Below are 17,040 nucleotides of genomic sequence, written 5' to 3'. Positions count from 1 at the left end.
CCGTGCACCTACCGTATCTATAATCTTGGGTCTCTTCAGAGCAAGCAGCAATCAGTAGCACCATGAAATCAATGGCGGGGACAATTATGAGTGAGCGCGGAGGTTAACTGGACGTGTATGTCCATTCCATTGCGATGCACCCTGTCAAATGATGGTTACCCATCTCCAGTAAGAATAGGTCAAGCGGTCACAGCATGACAGGACCAGGACGGTGACTCAAGACCTCTAAAACCTGAGGCTAACCTATCTAGTCAGTAATGTCATTGGTGACATTGGGATTCTATTAGTGGCCTTGGAAGAAGAGCTGGCCCAAAGCCCAGCGGTACGACCATAATTGATCTGTCATAGAAGATGCCCCTGCAAACCTCCCTTGTGGCCCCAGCTGAATCCCCCAAAAGCCTGCTCCCCGCGCCTCCATCTCCACCTGGAGAATGAAGCCAGAAAGTGGCCTGAAGGTCACATTTAATGATGGAGGTGGAAAATAAAGAGGCCTGAGATGCTGGATACCGACCATAATTGCCAGTGAACAGTAGGGTTATTTGATATTGATTCTCAATGAGAGGAATCCATGATGTCTATACAGGCCGTTTACGTGTCTGCTCGATGACTGCAGGCCGGTCAATAGCACTGCATGGCACCTGAGAACCCAACAAGACCCTCCACCCAGAGGCTCATTTGAATGGGTGAATAGTTATTAGTTTGCTCGCCCCTGCAGTCGCCGCGTGGCCTCATTTGTATTTTTAGTGAATTATTCTGGTTGCACAACCTGAACCCACTTAAGCATGTCACTTAGAATTTGCTGAAGTTTCACCGGGGTGCGGGCCTCATCAGGTTTCAGCCTGGGAGTCTGCGGTTAAGTGGCCGCATGTCATGTTTATTTATTTCATTCTTTCTCTTTTTTGTGTTTTCATTTTGTAGCACTGGGTTGCAATGCTGATGGTGGCTGTCTAAGTTGTTTATGCAAGCATTTCTCAACCAGAGTTGTACTATCAATGCATTGCTTTCCTTTACCATGTTTACTTCTGGTTGTCTGAGAGTAGTGATATGTCATGCAATCTATCCATGCTAGCATCTGGCTAATTTGATTAGCATTTGTAAAAGTTGACTGATATACAATATTCTCTTGAGACCCAAAGAATTTTTTTTCTTTGATTTCCTACATCCTTTGGGTTAAAGAAAAAAAATCTACAATTTAGAGGTTTTACATTTTGTTTTTATTTTCAATTTTACAGCATGTCCACTGTAGTGGACCACAGGACCATTTTAGTTCAAAACGACAGCCAAACTCAGACAACAAAACTGTACAGGATATGACTGTAAAGGGATATTAATCCAATATTAATGTACCAAAAGCCATTTTTTCCTTTTGTATTGAAATTCCTGAAACAGTTAAGTCTGAAAGAGAGAAAAAATAAAATGAATAAATAAAGAAGTGATGTTAATCCAAAACAAATTTAACATGAAAGCGATTTAAAACTGATTGTCATTCTCTAATTGTCTCTAATTCTCTAATTGTCTGATTGTCAGACTCTAAGTCAGACTCTCCCTTCAACTATCTTATAAACAATCCTTCTCTTTTTTAGTTCTGCCTTACAATATGCAGTCATTAATTACATTAGAATGGTACTGATGTCCGCTATAGTGAACATTTAAAAAAGGATGATATTTTGAAACAAGTTAAAAGCTTTTAAAACCAAAAGTATTGTTCCTGACACTTTAATAAACAAATATATTTATAATTCTAATAGTTAAAAAAAAAAAAAAACATTTAAAAAGCTAAATTTTACATACTTCTCTCCTTCCCATAAAATGTGCTGGTTTGTAAGCCGGCCATTTTGGTTGCCGTGTAAGAAGTGGTTCCTAGCATGCCAACCAATCAAATGACATATGACTGGAAAGCCCAGGATGTCCTCTGAACAGCACAACAGGACTTGACAGAGTAGTTCAAAAAATTAAAAGAAAATTCATAAAAAAATAATTTCCACTACAGAGGACATAAGTCAGTGGGCGGGGTCTCAGGAGGGTATGTAAGTTTTGATGTCAACATCAGTGTGAAAGGTATGAAACCTGTTTTGGCCTACTTTTTGAATGTTGACAATTCTTGAATGTTCCTAATCTCTCAGGACATTGGCCTTCTAAGAGCTGCAATGGAGACCTCTGTTCTAAGGTGATCAGTTTTGACAAAATCTTGGACTTTCACAGTTGTCTAATTTGAGATTGAATAATTATAAGTTTCTCCAGTATTTTGCGGGACTAAAAGGACTCATTTTGCTGCAGCTTTTCTTATAATTTGCTGCAATATTTATGCCTTATTTTGTGTTGATTTGCTGTAAAAAATTATACCACAGTCAAAAGTCTTTATTGTATATAAATTGTATTACTCCTAGATCCAGACACTGAGCTCTGTAACTTACATTTAAAGGATACTGTAAGTTTAAAAAAATCTTGTTTCCATGTATAAATATTAAGTGCAAGTCAAAGATCAAAATCCATGGAATCATTGCACTGGTAGTCTCTCGTGAAGCCTATCCCAGTAAAAAAAGCAAAGTGCTGTCATTGTTTTTTACATACAGTTGAAATGAAAATTATTTGCCCTCTGGTGAATTATATATATATATATATATATATATATATATATATATATATATATATATATATATATATATATATATATATATATATATATATATATATATATATATATATATATATATATATATTATTTTTTTTTTCCTTTCTTTTCTTTTTTTTTCAAATTTTCTTTTACAGAGCAAACAATTTTTCACAGTATTTCCAATTATATGTTTTCTTCTGGAGAAATTTTTAATTAAATGAATTTGTTTGCTAGAATGAAAGCATTTTTACAATTAAAAAAACAACAAAAAAAACAATAATAAGGTCAATATTATTAGCCCACTTAAGCAATAGTTTTTTTTTTTTCGATTGTCTACAGAACAAACCACTGTTGTGCAATGACTAGTCTAATGACTCTAACTTGCCTAATTATCCTAGTTAAGTCTTTAAATGCTAATCGTGGCAGTTAAATGCTAGTTAAGTCTTTAAAGCTGAGTACTAGTATCTTGAAAAATATCTGGTCAAATATTATGTAGTCAACATGGCAAAGATAAACGAAATCTGTTATCAGAACTATCCCAGCAGGCACACAACATCCTAAGAAGTTAATATTAGGTTAGATTTAGGTTGTGACATCAGGTGACCAAAATTCAATGTCCAGCCAGCATCTAAGAACAATATTATTAAGGACATTGATGTTGGCCTGACATTGGGTTCTGACGTCAAACTGATTTTCATTTCCAAACAAAATCCAACGTCCCCATGACATTTTTGTTACATTGCGGTGCTGTGCAACGTCCTGTGCCTGCATGGATATGTTCAGAATTGTTCTGGAAAAAAAATCTTCTTTCTATTGAACAGAAAATTCCTGTGTTATGTGCTGTGCCTGCAACAAGTCTGTATTTAACTAATTTTACTCACCTCAAGTTTTCACGTTCTTTCATAATAATATTTGTAGATAAGTGCAACGTTGTATGTTTACTCATGTTTAACCTGCGCTGTCTTCTTTGTCTGCTTAAATGCTGAGTAACAGACCAGCGTAAATAAATATACAGCACCTACGACCAGGATGTGTGTAAAATCATGGCTTAACAAGGGTTTTTTTGCGTCAACATGGCCTTTGTTTTTGGTTTAAGCGTGTCGTGATGACATCATAGAAAGCATCTAGTAATTCAGCAATCATAAAATCGTAAAATTCCGGAAGGGCTGAATAAATATTGTAACCTCATTGTGGGAGACCAAAAGCAATTGTACAATATAAATACTGATTTTATTATTATTATTATTATTATTTTTTTTTTTTTTGCTGGGTGTATTTTAATAATGCAAAACAATCTCGATTTGTACAATTAGTAACTTTTTGGTCGAGTCACTAATTCGTATTCATTTGCAAGATCTCATTTGTACAATTTATTATGATTTGCTCATCCCCCACTGAGGGAAAGGGTTTGTAGTGGGGTTTGGGGGCACACTTCCTTTTAAAAAACAAAACATTTTCATTTTAATGATATCATATGAATCCGTACAAGTTAGCCATTTTTCTGACGACACATAGATTAGTTAAGTTTCCTCATGAGATAGGGCTTGATAATGTCATGTCACATTGGCTGCGTCCGAAATCGCATACTTCCATACTATATAGTGTGCTAAAAACAGTAAGCGAGCCAAGTAGTATGTCCGCATTCATAGAATTCGAAAATCAGTATGCAAGAAGTACCCAGATGACCTATTACTTCCGGCGAGATTCTGAAGTGCGCATTAGATGGATGCTACGCTATCCCATGATGCACCATGAGAGTATTCATGAATGAGAGTGACGCAACTAACATGGGTACAGTAGGTCACGTGATCATGAAAAAATGTGGGTGTAGAACATCCGAATTCCATTCATAGTACAGCCAAGTAGTACTTTTAAATTCAAATGCAGTACCTACTGAGTAGTAGTGGTTTCAGATGCTCCATTATCAATAGATGCTAGCATCTGGCTAATTTAACAAGCTACCAAATGAGAGAAGAAAATTCACTTTAAAAGAACATTTTAAAAGTTGAAGGCTAGTTTGACGACTATAGTTTTGGGCTTAGATGTTCTGTCCACAGCACTAAGACAACAGACTGGCACACTATTTCGGGTCACAACCCACCAGCTTATTTAAACACAAGCAAAGGATAGAAAACAGGTGAAGGTGTCGCCATATGCGCAGTGGCGTAATCCTTCTAAGTCGTCATTAGATTACCTGCCGGTGTCAGTTAACGCTGCAAATCCTCCAAACACTCATCCTGGCCTAACTTGAAAACATGTCGATGTTAAAGCCGCTATGTCTGATCCCAATTTGAATAATCTTAAATGTTTATATGTGGCGAGATGCCTAATCCTTGTGACTCACACTATAAAGGGAGCGCTCTCTTGAACACGTGTGACATACTGGTGTGGAAGCACAAATGGCACTGCATATTAAAATCGCTCCCTGAGGCAATTGCTCTTTCTTGTTCTATATCTTCCTTTTCCATGTCTCGTGTTTTTGTTTTGTTTTGACTCTCTCTCCTTCTGCAGGAGAGACTCTTCCTGGTGCCACTTTAGTATGCATGGAAAATCACTCACAAATCCACGATATACATTATAAATGAGGCATCCGATTCGGCACGCTTGTCATAGAGCAGAAATTTTTATGTGTCACCATTTTCCTGCTGGATTCACACACACACACACCGAGTCAAGACGTCAAGGGTACAGTGGTGGAGCAAGTGATCATTGTGGGAATATGTTGAACCTTGTGCCCCCTGGCCACTTGTGTCGTTGATTCGTCTCCCCTGGACTTTTTATTGATTTATTTTAAACAAGGTGGAAAAAATACTTGAAAAATGAGAAGCCTGAGGTGATGAGAAAGGGAATAAAAAAGAAAGATGGAGGGAGTTGCGGAGGGAGAATTTAGAGCTACAATTACAAAAAAACTTTTGTTGTTGTTGTGGACAGTTCATTTACACTATTAAATATCTGTTAATTATTTAATGGCTGTATTGAACAGTAGCTCAAGATTCAAGCGTTTTCAGTTTATTAGATTGCATTATACAGGTAGGACTTTGATCTATATTTTGACTTTTACTTTTAGAAAAGTTCCCATGAGATCATAGTAAAAAAAAAATCTAGATTTTAGTTTAGTCTGTTACTTTTAAGAATATCTATAAGCTAATGCTGAGTCCTGCACGCGAGCGGTTACCTGTCGGGTGAACCGCTAATGTTTGATTTAATGGGTGGATAGTTATTTACGTGTTATTTGCAGTTTGGTAATATAGACGTGGGCAGAATGTGGGTCCAGGAGTAAATCAGTGTGCAGCATAGTAGGCAATCGTGCAGCATGTTACCACGACTGGGGTGGAGTGACAGGAGACAACAGGAGGTAAGATCCAATATGCAGTTTTATTCAAAGTCAGGCAAGCAGTGGTCATCAGGTGCAAACTGGTATATGAAGGCAGTCCAGAATCGTAAACGTTAAACAGGCAAAAGGTCGAAAGGCAGGCGGCTAAACAGGATAACAAAGGTACAAGGCTAGGATCGAGACACGGAAAAACAAGACAGGGAATCGCGTTGTAATGTTACTAGGAAGCAAACAAGACTCGGCAAACTGGTAGCGTGGGAGAGTGGCTTATGAATGGAGTGAAATCAGTCTGTGAACAAGGTCCAGCTAGTGTGTGCAATCAGGATAGATGACTGAACAGACGTGCGTGTTTGGGAGCAGTGCATGTATGAAAATGTAGTCCTGGGAAAAGCGGAAATGTAGTTAGAGAGTTCGTGTGAAAACCAGCGATCCTCTGGGAAGCGATCGCTGGTTGTGTGACACAGCAACTGATGGACAGAGAGCATTTGACTCTACCCAGCAAACAGTTTTGTGTCAGCAAAACGAAGCTAAATTTTGGCAGGTTGGACAGACTTTATATGTGTAGTCATTCAATCATTTTTATTTGACGACTGATCTATACTGTAAAAAAATAGTCCTGACAGCAAATGTTTTTAGTTAATCATGTTCTAACTTAATTTTTCAGTTTCACAAACTGTTTTAAGTCAGTTTAACATAATATAAGTTCAATGGACTCATAACTTTAATTTGATTCAGCTTTAAAATTTAAGGCAACCAGGACTTTTTACAGTGTAGTTGTGGCCTATTCTTAGACGTCTATTAGATTTTTACTGACACCCCAAATATAGCCTTGTTTTAGCCAAGACACCTATAAGACGTCTATTAGACATCTTTTAAAAACAAAAAAATGCTTGATGGGGTTGCTTTTATCTCAACTTAAATAAAGATTTAAGCTTATCAAGGTGCTACCGGTCTCTTTCCTGCATTACACTTGAGCGTGTTGCAGTCAAGTCACACTAATGATGATGTCATGCACATCTACGTCTCATGAGGGTGTAATTCAGGTCGCGGTGTGTATGTCAAACGGTAAGGGTCGGGTACATAATAGCTCTGGGCAGATAAACGATATTATATCGAACTGTGATAAAATTTAAGTCAATATCAATGATAAGCTCTGATTTTTTTTATTCTATATTGATCTAAGAGCCAATCCCACAGCAGAAATGTGCAACAATGAGAATCTAGAAGCGTTTAGAAATTGGAGATGCACTGAAATTATCGGTCACTGAAAATAGGTGATGCTGTTTAATGGACCCCTTTAGTCATTATTTGGGGTACTCTTTTAAATCTAGAAACATTAGATCTAGAAACACACAAAAAATAACTGATATTGAAATATATATCATTATTGTTCAACATGGAAAATAATTATCGAAGTTGCATTTTTGCCATATCACCCAGGCCTAGTACCGAATTATATTAGTGCTGCTGTTGAGTGATGTCGGGTGTTCTTTTCATTATTGTTAGTGCGGGGCAGGTGTAGGTTTACCAAAAAAGAACCCGTGCAAGACTCCGAGCCAGTGTGCTCAAAAACAGTCACACAATTCATGTTTAGAAAATATAAAACTGCTATAAAATTGTAAATCTTGCAGTTTGTCACTTTCCCCTATATTGATCAATGTTCTTTTTTGACGTCACCTCATACTTCATTCATTCATTCATTCATTCATTCATTCATTCATTCATTCATTCATTCATTTTCTTATAGGCTTAGTCCCTTAGTTAATCTGGGGTCGCCACAGCAGAATGAACCGCCAACTTATCCAGCACGTTTTCACGCAGTGGATGTCCTTCCAGCCGCAACCCATCTCTGGGAAATATCCACACGCACTCATTCACACTCGTACACTACGGACAATTTAGCTTACCCTATTCACCTGTACCGTATGCCTTTGGACTGTGGGAGAAACCGGAGCACCCAGAGAAAAAAAAGTTTTGATTGACATGGCTGACTCCGAGCCAAGCTAATGTACGATCCACCAATCAGATGATTCCTAACTTAGTATAAATAACCAAAGCATCTTACCTTAGTCATATTGAAGAATCCCTCTTCCACCCCCTCTCCTTCTTTTTTTTACCTATATAGGGAAGCACGGCGGCCCAGATGCTAGCACTGTTGCTTCACAGCAAGAATGCCTCTGGTTGGGTTTCTACCCAGCCAGTTGGCATTTCTCTGCGGAGTTCATGTTCTCCCCGTGCTCGTGTGGGTTTTCCCCGGGTCCTCTGGTTTCCTCCCACAGTCCAAAACATGAGATATAAGTAAACTGACTGAACATGAATACATTTTCTCCATTCTCCTCGTTGCTAAATGATCTCCTCGCACAAAATTATCAAAAAATAAAAGTGACGCCACACAGTTCCTGCTCTAAAATGTCTCCCTGCTTAGTAAATCCTAAGTTGTGCCCTACCTAATCGATTCCCTCCGTTAATTCTTCCCGGCTTGGTTTTTAACGGTACAAACCTGGAGTTTAGCACTCCAGTGAAGCCACCTGTTCCGAACGGGTCACCTTTATAAGTCTCGGGTCTGCATTGATTTTCAGCAGGACTTATTTCATGAAGCAGGTCTTTGGGACAGGACACAGATGAAGATGAACTAGGAGGCTAAATCACTTTTCTTTGGCCTCTTTTTTCCACTCTCTCTTTCTCCCTCTCCCTTTCGCTTGAAATCCCCCCTCGCCCTTTCCCATAATTCTCTGCTGTCATGTTTCCAGTGGAGTGCAGCCAAGGCGGAGTTTCAGAAAAAAGACACTTTTATTATTATTTGTGTGTGTGTGTGTGTGTGTGCACTTAACACCAAGATGGATACATCATCTGTCACGTCTGAGTTGGTTTATGTGAATTACTAGCATGTGTAAACACACTTTACGCAAGCGGTGGGTTAAAATATCGAGCGTGATGTGTATGCGCAAGATTGCTCAAGCATTAGCTAGAAGGCTAGCGATGAGGTTTGACTTCCTCAAATGTAAATGCTGCATGATTTAGCAGATTTTGCGCTTCGGATATGGCGAGAGCGTGAACTTTATGAAAAAAAAAATACATTATTAAACAAAGCAAAGCTTGTGGCAGGAGGCTAGAGTTCACGCAGAGTGCATTCGAGGGACTCGCTCCGTCTCTCTTTCATTCTGTCTTGCATTCTTTCTTCCAGCGTTATAGACATCGGCGTTGACACCTTTAAATGCGATGCTCCCCATTGAATTAATGCCGGGGTAAAATAAATGTCCCTGGATGGCTGTGCGCATAGGTTGATGGGAAGTGAGCATCTGTCAGCGTGGTGGGATGGACACAGGTGGCGGAAATGATTATGGAAATGTTTATGGAAAGGCCTTGTCTCGCGGTGGGACACGGATTAAAGAAAAGGAAGGAAGTCGAGAAAGGCAAATCAACCCACAACCCTTGGGAATGCGTCATAGCGAGATCCCAAGAGGGAGAATGGGTGTACATTAAGGGTTTCCTTGAACACTGTATTCCCTTGTGTTACAGAGAAGTTTGTCACGTTTGTCATGGTGTGCGTATATTTAATAAAAAAGTTTGGCTATTTTGATTTCAGATACCAATGAGAAATCAGTAATGCATTTTCTTGTTCAATCAGTACTCAAAATGTGTAGAAAAGAAGCTGGTTGTTTAAAATCTGATTGATTTAAATTTCAAAAATTAAATAAAAGAGTTGTTAATTAACTACAGTCTAAAGTCCAAAAAGTTAAGGTAACTTAAACCATTTGAGGAAATCGATTGCAACAAAATGTTTAAGTTCAAAAAGTAATACTAATGAGCACAGTGAACTTAATCTATTTGAGTAAACGAAGCAATCTGAGCACAGTAAAACCCAATAAATGAAGAGAACTCAAACCAACTGAGTACTGTAAAACCCAATAAGTTAAGGCAACTCAAACTGTTTGAGTTCAAAAACTAATCTATATGAGCACTGTGAACTTGCTCCATTTAAGTTGAAATAATGAGGTATTTAATTAAGTCATTAACTTCAACACTGAGTTCAAAACTCTTTTTTAATGAGTAGAATTAACTTTCAGTCAATTTTAAGTTAAATACACTAATTCCACTTGATAAAGATGACTGTTGAGTTTTAAAGTGTATGGTTTTACACTTAAGCTAACAAACAAACAAATGTATTGTATTTCAACCATAAACTGTCTAGAGCAAGGGTGCCCAAACTTTTTTTTTTTTTCTTATGAAGAGCTTATGAATGAACCTGATTGAGGGCTGTGGGCCAAAGGTATTGTAAATACAACAAACTGTATTAGATTAAAGTTGCCATGGATAATTAGTAATATTTGAAAAATAAATAGAAATCATTGCTTTGTATTAACACAGGGGTGCCCACACTCGGTCTTGAAGGGGCAATGTTCTGCAGAGTTTAGCTCCAGCTTGCTTCAATACACCTGCCAGGAGCTTTGTAGTATACCTAAGAGCTTGATTAGCTGGTTTAGTTGTGTCTATTTGGGGTTGGAGCTAAATTCTGCAGGACACTGGCTTCTCAGGACTGAGTTTGGCCACCCATGTATTTAATAATGCAGTGTATATATACTGTATGTGTATATATATATATATATATATATATATATATATATATATATGCATATATTATAGCAAATAAGGGTCTAAGCAGTCCAGAGCCATCTTATTCATTTACAATAGTTTATTAAAAGATGTAATTTCAGTTTGCTTTTTTTGTAGCTCAGCAATAAAACAGACAAAAAAATTGTAAAGTTACAACAAAAATTACAACAATCTTTACAACAAACAATAATAAATATGATTAACTAAATAGTTCATTATGAAGTTTCACAAATTTTGCATACGAGTAAGAACTGCTTTTAATATTAATGATTATATTTGTAATTATCAATTGTAAATAAGCAAACAAAAAGGCCCATTTGTAACTTATTTATCTATTCAAAATATTTTTTTTTAGTCAAGACAGTCAAGAGAGCCAGCAGCTAGAGGCCCGTTGGTGGTGGATTTGTCTATTTTTATTCAGCAGACACTGGCTCAACTGTTCATACCTATATTATTCAGCCTGCAGTGCAAGAGGTGGATCCGCGGTAAATCCACACGCACTAAATAGCCTACCTTTTTCTTTTACAACACTGTAAACATAACTTCGCAGGTCGATCATCTTTAAACGCAAAAGACATTTTTAAGTGTCCAAAATTGACTGCTGCTGTAGAAGGGGATTTTTTTTTACATAACTGTAAACGTGTGCTTTAGCTATGCCAAAATGAAAGCAAATATTTTGTTCTGCATTTTGTCAATTGTATAGCTTAATAATAATAATTAAAATAATAATAATAATAATAATAATAATAATAATAATAATAATAATAATGGATATAATAAATTATAATATTATTTATAGTATAGACAGTTTTACTAGGCTACTTTAATATTAATCCCTAACTCAAAAACTAATGTGAAAATGAATGGCAGCTGTGCTAAAATTAATGTAACGGGAAATTTTTTCTGCGTTTTTCCCCTTTATAGCTCAATAGTTTTATTCAAAGAATTAGTTAAGCAAAACATGAAATAAATTAAACTGCGTGTCTTTGTGATATCCACTAGTCCAGTTTTCTCCAGTGTGAGTTTAGAGTGCGCCTCCACCGCATGCGCATTTATGCCTGCACCAGATCAAAGCAGGTGTAAAGTCCAGCGCAGAGCGCGTTGTGCGTTCAACTAACAATACCCGCTCCACTGTTTCCAACACACAAATACTCGAACTCTTTATTTGTGGACTTACTTTTGATAATAGGCTACTATCATTACCTTTATCATGATTCTATTTTTATTTTTATTATTCAATTTTTTTATTTTATTTTCTTTATTATATGTTATATCCATAATTGTTTGCACTACTGCCCTTTTTGCACTGTCTTTGTACGCAGTGACGCTGCACTGCTTTGGCAATACGAATGTACAGTTATTTGTCATGCCAATAAAGCACCTCAAATGTGAAAATAGCCTAGGCAACAAATAACAAATCGGAGTCTAATAATAACAAATGCCATTTTCATTTTCATACACGTGTGGGTTTTGACAATATGTGTTTAATTAAGCTATAAAGATTAGCCTATCAGATGAAATGCATAGTGAAATATGAAATAAATGTCAATTTTGCTGAATAATTAATTAATTTATATCTTTAATATTTTTAAAATCATCTCGCTTCGGCCCAGAGAAAGAGGCGCGCGGCACCAGCGGACCTGTGCTTTCCCAAACAAAGCCGTACAGTAACTTGCGCTGAATATGCATAGTTTGGAGGGGGGGGAGGATATAGTAGTGAGTGTTTCCCAAAACCCCTATAGTTTCTCTGTCGCAGATCCATCATTTGAATCACGTCACTATTAACCCTGCTTTTATTTATTAAATGCTTCCCAACGCCGCATTTCTGTTGAGCGAAAAAAAGCTGCTGAAAATAAATAAAGTTATGCCAATGCCATTTTAATAGTTTCATGATAGTAGTAGCTGGTGTGCTTCATCTGCGTGATTCTGATTTGACATTCTTCCGCTAAACTTGCGCTGTCTTGGTGTAAATGGGCTATGAACTGTTGCTATTGAGGCTAAGGTGTAAATAGGCTATAGTTCTCTCTGCAACTTTCAGGTTTGAGGTGGGGGAAGTGGCAGAGGCAATTCAAATGAACCATCTCTAAAAATAAAAAATGCCACGTACGCGGCATCTGTGTAAAGATCATTACCTTATTATTATTATTATTATTATTATTATTATTATTATTATTATTATTATTATTATTATTATTATTATTAATTCATTCTTTCATTCATTTTCTTTTCGGCTTAGTCCCTTTAAAAGTCTGTAATTGCCACAGCGAAATGAACCGTCAACTTATCCAGCATATGTTTTACGCAGAGGATGCCAGGAGGGCCAGCTGGGGCCTTGGGTGGCGAAGTGAAAGGAGAGGCGGACTTTGCCCCAAGTCTGGGAAAGATGGCTTGCCGTCATTACACTAGTTTTCCGAAGGCACACGAGTTACATGCGCCAAACACATGAACAAATAAATTAATAAATAAGGGAAAGAAAACATCTAGCCTTATGGGTTGAGAGGTCTTTTTGATTATAATCGCCGTTATGTTTCCGTTTTAAATGTAAGGCTGTTGCATAAAATAATACAATTTTAATTTATAAGTGACTTTGCTGCGTCCCCCTGGATGTTTCAATAACGCATAATAATCTTTACACCATATTAAAGACACAGCAGACTAAAGGTTTTCGAGAGTTTTTGTCAAGTTTAAACGGTGTGTTTGTGCGTGTTTATATGCCTGCATATGTGTGTGTGAGAGATTGAGCAAATGAGCGCTCCCTTCACAGCTCTGGTAAGCTGCGAGCAGCTTCTTTCTTTTTGTTATTTATTTTGCAGATAATACACAATATGAATAAAACAGAAAGAAAACTTTACGTGTACCCTTTTGTAGACTTAAAACAAGTGTCATATCTTTATAAAAGAGCCTAAGCCATATTGAAATATAATTTAAAGAATTACAAATATCTGATATAATAAAATCGAATGAAATAAATAAACCATTATAAAACAAGCAAAAGCAACAAGGTAGGCCTTTATAGCCTACATAAATGAAACCTTTAAAGCCATATTAAACAAAGCCATTTTACAAAGGCTTTGTTAAAAAAAAAGATTTTATATATTCTCTAAAAACAGTAAACACCAGAGAAGGTTTAAAATATTATTTATTTATTTATTATTTATTAAGGATACGATGATTTTAATAATGATTTTATTAAAAATTTGAATTTATCTCAATTTGAATAATCAAATCATGCAAACAGAGCATTTTTGGAGTGAGTGAACGCATGAACTGCGACCTTTTTTCAGTTAACCAAATGTGCAGTGCCACTTTAAAAACGGATCAGGGGAAACTACAAAAATAAGTGTGTTCTGTGTCCCCAAACAAGCATTGATGTTTTTATATGACGCGCTAAAATTGAAAAATGAAATTTACATGAAGAGCTTTATTAGTGAAAAGCTGCTGAGCGCAACGCAATATATGCTGTTTTATTACTCGCTCTGTGCTTAAATAGTCTACTAAACACTTTCCTTAAGATCACAGATACAATATGCAACATCTAATTCCGGGGACGTTCTGGGGGCAGGGTTTGCGTGTCATGCTGCAAGCTACTAGCCCGAAAGTGAAAACGCGACATGATTTCAGCCTCACTGATGCCCATTAACACCTAACAGACAAGCTTTTGGTTATGAATAGGGGGAAGGGGTCTCCACTCTTTAAATGTTTTTCATAAACATGAATACACAAAATCCAAAAATAGGACGGATGGCTTAACAAAACCTATGCGTTTAAAAACGAAACCGCATTAAATATGGGGCCTTATGAAAATGAATGTTTCTATGCACAACAACTGAACTTAATGTGTTATTTAAAATATCTATATTACGCTCCAAGCATTCGCCAAAACGAATATATTTTTACGTAAAAACACAGAACATAGCTGAATAGAGTGTTGCCTGCTTTAGACGATAGGTTATTAATTATATTATAAATGGTTATGTTCAGGTCAGTGAAATAATACCTTTAATAAATAAAATGGTGGGCCAGTGATTCCCTCGCTGTCATCAGTGCATGGGTTAATGGGCTTAGGAGAATTCTGCTTTGCATTTTTCTATGCATTACTAACATCACTAAACCAGACATTTGTTTTATAAGTTAACCAAATATTCGCGCAGATTCAGCAGTTTTTTTCTGACGCGTTTGCCATTCATGCCAGTCAGTGAAAAAAGAAGTAACTGTGGCCCTGTTTGCAGGTATTAAGATTCGTTTTCATCAATCTGATGCAACTTTTATTATTTACAGGACGTAAAAATGCAATTAAAAGTTTCAAATCAATTCAATTCAATTCAATTCAACTCAATTTATAAAAAGACTAGCCTATTTTATGCATTAAATAATGAAATATAACTAATTTCCTTTATTTCTGATCAGATCATGCATTTTAGACTATTTTACAATTGTAATATGTGCATATGCTTTTTTTAAAATAACATTCGTCTAACAAATATTTTAGCACATCGAAAGTAATTAAATGACCTGTTTTTGATTAAAAACCTTTATGCAAAAGGATCAGAAATTGATCGCGCACGCGTAGGAAAATGCAGTTATGTGACACATGACATGCATGGCTCCTATGCCGCGTTTTTAGGATAAATTGGCATATAGGTGCTGCTTTGAATAGAATAAAACTATTTAAAAACACATTAAAAACTTCACAAAGCGTATCTTATGGAAAAACACCAATTGCCGGGCTCTGCTTTCGGTTTTAAAAGAATCAAGCAGCTTTAAAAAAATATAATTTGCTGAAGAGAAATGACAGAAAAAAAAAGATTAAACATATTGGGACTGTTAAAAGAACATTTCTCTTTAATATATTCTTTCGACTCTGAAACATCAGCTAAGATTATGAATTACGGAGTGTCTTTATTGCCTGCTTCAGCAGTGCGTGGCTGGTTATGAACGAGGAGGCGGAGAGAATGCGCTGTTTAGTTTCGGCTTGATATATTTAAATAAAAACTAACACAGAACTGCTTTTAACGCTCAAAAAGTTAAACTAAAATGCACAACTCTTGTTGGTTGCACCCGCGGGATGCACAATAAACCTATCGCGCCATTATTTTAATTCTATATTCGTGAAGAATGAGCCACGAGATTGAGATTTTTGAAGGTGCTCTCCAGCGGCGAAGTTCATGGCAGAGTAGCGGGTGAAAAAATGTGCATGCAGAAATTGAACAAGAGGAATAACATTTTAAATTATATAACAAGCATTGTATTCTTTCTAATCCCCGCCCAGTTTTAATACAAGTTGTGTTCTTCAATATTTGTGGCTGGGAAGTTTATTAAGAATATATTTATAATTATATATTATTAAATAATTACATATATATATATATATATATATATATATATATATATATATATATATATATATATATATATATATAGAGAGAGAGAGAGAGAGAGAGAGAGAGAGAGAGAGAGAGAGAGAGAGAGAGAGAGAGAGAGAGAGAGAGAGAGAGAGAGCCATTACAAGTAAAACAACAACAACAAAAAACAACAATTTTACTTTAAAGAAAAACAGATGTTTTGAGAAAAAAAAACTGAACAAAACTGAAACCAAATTATTAAAACTAAACTTGCGGGACTTTATTTATGTCCTGTGGCAAAATTATTTTTATTATACTTTAAGTTATCTGCTTGAAGTAGGCTAGGTCACATTTATCAATGGTAAGTTTTAGTCTAAGTTTACATCAATAACAATGTGCATTGTCCTTTACCATACAAAAAAGGAAGAAAAAACATTATTATACACCATAGTAGCCGCAAATCTTTTTAAATGCATTAAAAAAGCAAGCACATATCTTAGCCTTACCTTGAGTTTGTTCACATTTTGCCAGTATTAACATACATGTTGTATTTTATTACAGTTCATTTTGATGAATTAGGTCTAACTGACAGCTTTTTCTTCTTTTTTCGCGGTTATGCGGCATTATATTTCACACGCATATGCAAGGTGACTGAAATTGAAATTAAAATACCAAACATACTGCCATTAATTAAAAAACAAAACAACAGTTATAGCTTCTTTAAAGGAGAACATTGACGTTTTGAAAAAAAAAAAAAAAAACTGAACTGAAACTAAATTATTAAAGATAAACCTGCGAGACTTAATTTATGTTATGTCCTGCGGCAAAATTTGTTTTATTATACTTTCAGTGATCTCCTTAAGGTAGGTCAATTTATTTATTTATTTATTTGCTTTTGATGAAGCAGCATTCAACTTAATCTCTTTAGACCATGCCCCTGACCGTTTCTCAGTGTTTCGCCGCATATCTTTAAATAAATAATTTATTTAGGCCTAATTTCATTATTAATTAGTTTTCATTATTCGTTTATTATTATGTACAATTTTTGAGACATAAAATAAGATAGTAAAATATAATCAACAACGAAAATTAAAACAAAAACAGAAATAAAAACATAAATGAAAATGTCTTGTCTT

General features: G+C 35.9%; 1 protein-coding gene and 1 long non-coding RNA gene across 3 annotated transcripts in view; both read left to right on the top strand.

Moving 5' to 3' along the window:
• Nucleotides 1-17,040, top strand: part of celf5a (cugbp, Elav-like family member 5a) — a 373,513-nt gene that overhangs the window by 163,317 nt on the left and 193,156 nt on the right.
• Nucleotides 14,071-16,642, top strand: LOC141380315 (uncharacterized). Its single transcript, XR_012398144.1, has 2 exons — nucleotides 14,071-15,705; nucleotides 16,012-16,642. It is a non-coding gene; the product is annotated as an uncharacterized lncRNA (long non-coding RNA).

The sequence above is a fragment of the Danio rerio genome, chromosome 22, assembly GCF_049306965.1.
Source record: "Danio rerio strain Tuebingen ecotype United States chromosome 22, GRCz12tu, whole genome shotgun sequence".
Taxonomy (NCBI): domain Eukaryota; kingdom Metazoa; phylum Chordata; class Actinopteri; order Cypriniformes; family Danionidae; genus Danio; species Danio rerio.
The sequence above is the reverse complement of the archived record's forward strand: the minus strand, read 5'-3'. Positions and strand labels throughout refer to the sequence as shown.